This window comes from Oxyura jamaicensis, chromosome 3, assembly GCF_011077185.1.
Source record: "Oxyura jamaicensis isolate SHBP4307 breed ruddy duck chromosome 3, BPBGC_Ojam_1.0, whole genome shotgun sequence".
In the NCBI taxonomy this organism is placed as follows: Eukaryota; Metazoa; Chordata; class Aves; order Anseriformes; family Anatidae; genus Oxyura; species Oxyura jamaicensis.
Window position 1 is genome coordinate 19,002,288 of NC_048895.1, and position 4,369 is coordinate 19,006,656.

Below are 4,369 nucleotides of genomic sequence, written 5' to 3' on the forward strand. Positions count from 1 at the left end.
TAGTCTGATTTAAACTTATTGCTTTGTGTTCTGTATGTGGCTGCTTGTCATTAACATCCCTTATCCTCAGTTCTTAGGCTTGATAATTCAGCCATTCCGTAAAATATTTAAGAATGTATTTTATATTCAACGTTTGTTATGACTACTTCATTTACAGATTTTTCTTAAACCTGCACTATGAGTTCAGCTGTGCAAAAGGTTTTTTGAAGTTCTTTTGTATATTTTAATTTGGGCTTACAGTATTATCTATAAAATACTATCTTTTAGTATGTGATACACAGTTGTATCAGAAATACTTTTAATGGTTCTTATGCTTAATTTGGTTATTGAAGGGGAATGGATGCAGTATTTTTATTTGAAATTACTTAAAACTGAAAACAAAGAGCTTGAAATGACAATTCTTACGAGTGTCTATGAAGCGTCCGTAGTCCACAGAAGCCATACAGTGCTATGCTCAAGCAGGTAATCCTTACAGATTTAATTGAGAGGGGAGGGTAATGCTTCTCTCCTGTGTCCTGTCCTTGTCTTCCCATCTCCCCTCCCCACCCTTTGTTGTGTTTTTAATTCTTTGGCTGGGGGTTGAATTGTTTCATGTTCTTCAAATATCATCTCATCTTAGGAGTTCTTGAACTTTTTTCCTGCCAAAATAGTGGTGTGGTTGTCTGAGCTATTATCATTCCCAAAACGTCCTTTCATTCTAATAAGAAATGCTAAATAGGATGGCAGTACTGGCTCATTATCTAAATGGAGATTTCATTCCCTGATATTTGACCAGTTGTCAGGCAACCTCCTGTTACATTCAGCTTTTCTGGGGAGCAGAGGGGAATTTCAGAATTCAATTTAGATTATCTTTGAAAGCTGTGGGAATTGCTGCATATAATGTCTTCACCTGAAAGCATACCCAACATTTTGATTTTCTTCTGTTAAAAGCAAACAAAAAAACCCCAACCCTTTGCAATAGCCTTTGTTACAAACAGGCCCTCCTTACACCACTTCTGTCTTCCCTATCGCAGTTGCTCACACTTTTAATAAGAAGTTAGCACCACTGACAGGATGACCTACTCTGCAGATGCTCAGAATCTATCACGAATGCCAAACCTCCTTGCATGTTCTTTCTTTTAGTTGCCTTATTGCTTGGTCTTGTTCTTGAAGATTCCCGGCAGCAGACAGGAAAAACAACTTCAGATTGTTTTTGACAGACCAGCAGGAAGACTGTGCAAGTAAAATTGAGTTGGTAGCCAGTCTTTATTAATATTTGTCTGACTGTGCCTTATTAAAAATAACTTGGTGATGAAAGTTATTTTTTTTTAATCTTTGGTGGATACAAGTTTAATTAGGACTCGGATTTCTTTCAGTCTTAATGCTGAATGCTTATCTTTGCTACTGAAGCACGCAGTTAATTGGAGGGGTTAAATGTATGCTTTCTCCCTAAGGTAAATGTAGTAATAGCTTCTGAATACAAATATCAAAGTTGCATCTTAGTTCTCTAAGATCCTGTTAATAAAAACACAGCATAACTGGAAGAGCTTCAAGGAAAATGGTCAGCCATTTTGCTCAGTGCAATGTTACGAAATATCTTACAGTGAAAGCACGTCACATGTAAACTCTGTAATGTATTTCAAAATAAAGTTTTTAATTAAAATGGGAATTTCTGTGCCTACTAATAATACCAGCAACGGAAGTTCAGAAACCCACTTGAGGAAGTTAGTGTTCTGAAGTCTGCTCTAACTTCAGGACTATTTTTTTAAAACTTTGAGAGCAGAATATATCTGGTTTCAAATAACTTAATTTTGGGGATCTTGAATCTTTGGTGGGGTTGGAGGGAGTTGACTTCAGAACTCAGTTTCCTGGTGTCTCGGTTTAAAATGTCAGAAGGAAAAGAAACTAAGTATAATGAGCTCCTGAAAAGATCTTCACTGAGGGCTCCGGTTTCCACTACTGCCTTTACTACAGATTTTGTTTTCACTCAAATCCACATTTGAATATAGCATTTTGGGATGGTCAGTATCTGCTTTACACAACAGTGAATCTTCGCAGTCCTGTACGCTTCTGTGGAGGCTTTGTCTGTGCTTAGGATTACCGGGATTTGACTGTGCTCATGGTGTGATGAATCCATCCAGGAAAGTGATTGTCTTCAAATGTTGATGTTTTAGAAATGTTCAATATGTGAAAATGTTGATTAAAATACACTTTTTCCTCTTCTCATGTTATTGTACAAAAGGGCCTCCTAGACCTTTTTTTTTTTTTTTTTTTTTAACATACTGTCTTTAAGAGGAGTTTTTAAAACAATTCTTCAGCTTCCTGTTGTTGGCAGTGAAATGAAGCACTAGTTCTTCCCTGGCCTAGGTTTTAGCTCAGCAGAAGCATGAGGAAGTGCTGGCATGAGCACGATGGGCAGCAAAGGCATTGGGAACTTGTCATTTGATGTTTGCACATGCAGCCCCACAGTGCTTCAGCACTTGGTTTGAGTGGCTGGTGCCGGGTTGGTTGTCAGCCCCCTTTCCTCCCCCGCATTTAATGGATTTGTTTCCTCCCCTTATTCTCTGACCAAAAAAAAAAAAAAAAAAAAAACTCCGCTGCATGAAGGGAAGCTGTGCTTTCAAATAACATCACGTTATTATTTGCAGTTGTTATTTTCTCAGGCTGAATTCAGTGTGCCAGCTAGTATCTGATCTGCTCTCAAAAAATTGCCCAAGCTAATATGTTCATGGTGAAATAGCTGAAGTTGCTTGTCTAGTGACCTTTTGCCTTCCTAATTCTGTGATAAACTTTCTGAAGCTGAGCCTGAATCTAGCCTATGGAAAGATGGTTGTGATAGAAAACTGAATTTTGGGATCTGGTGCAGTACACATCAAAGATGTGAGATGTTTTGGGTTTGGGCGTACAGTGCAGCCAGGTAGTGTAATCAATAGATGGTAGAAAAACCTTATGGCTTTGAATTGGTCTGTAGGGATGAGCTGGCTGTAGTCTTTCTGTGCTGATAAATGTAATGCAAAATCTATTATCTCTATTCCAGCTTTCTAGGATTTTTTTTCTTTCAAGGTTGTGGGGTTTTGGTGTCTGTCTTCTTCCTTATTTCATTTTATCCAATTCTAGAAATAATTTGTCTGTGTGTAGTGCAGACAACTTCCAGATGCCTGGTGTCATTTGGGGTTATCTAATTCCAGCATGAGCTGCGAACTTAGCATTTGCTTCTTCCTGTAATTTCTGGGTGCCTGTTCAGTCTAAGTGCTCCCTGATGCAAGGTTTGAGATCCGTCTCCTGTTAGTTCCACCTCAGGAACGAAAATGATACGGTGGTGATATTGCTAAATTTAGATGCAATTATCAGCTAGCTTGCTTGCTTTTTTTAGACTTCTTTTTGAGGAGAGCAGAGAAAGATGAGGAGAATAGGCTTCGGTGGGAAGAAAATGGTTGCAGTTTGTCTTTTAATGTCAGCTGGTTTACTGTCCTGTGCAGCAGCTGGCATGCTGCAGCATTGCCCACCCTGCTGCAGTGGTGGGCAGTCTGTCACCGCTGCTTCGAAGGGGAGAAGAAGCATTGGATTCAACGAATTGAAGCTCCAAGGTGAGAATCCTACACTGATACCTTCAAATTACAGGTAAATAAAGGTGCCTGGGCCTTTGTGCAGAAGTGACTGATGGACATCACCCTGCAAAACACAAGTTTCTAAGTTGATGGTGGCCCTGTATGGTAGATTTAAGAGATGAAAATAGCCATTTTAGCCCTTCCCATTGGTGGTAAATATGTATTCCCAACAAACAGTTCCATATATGCTTTTCAAAGCTTGTGAAAGCAAAATTACATAATTACTCTTTTCAAACAAATTAAAATCCCAATCTCTCTTCCTGTATTTAAATCCAATGGGGCGGGGGGGGGGAAACAGCAATGACCCAGGGCTACAAATCTGTGAGCAAAGCCAGCAGTGCAACTTCAGGCTTCCCTGGTACAGTATCTGAAAAGAGAAATATAACCGTGTTAATAAAATAGAAGTTAAGGGTGGGAGAGTTCCTCAGATCTTCTCTGTGGCAAATTGTAAAACAATGACAAAACAGTGCTCTTGCATCAAGTCTCTGCTTGGGTAAAAAGTTCAGATTGCCTTTTTTTTTTTTTTTTTTTTCACCTCCTGATCTCTGGGGCACATCCCTGGGATGTGTTGGCTAATGCTGAACTGCTGACTCAATTACTTTCCCTTTATCTCCAGAAATTGTTACAAAGGTTTGGACAGTGAGCCTCTAAGCTCAGCTGGGGTGAATTGCTGCTGAGTTCCTGTGTCTTTTTTAATGCTACATTTTTTTTTTTTAATTTATTTCCTTCACGATCACAATTGAAGGAGACAATCCTGTCAGTAAGATGTCTGCTGTAAATGG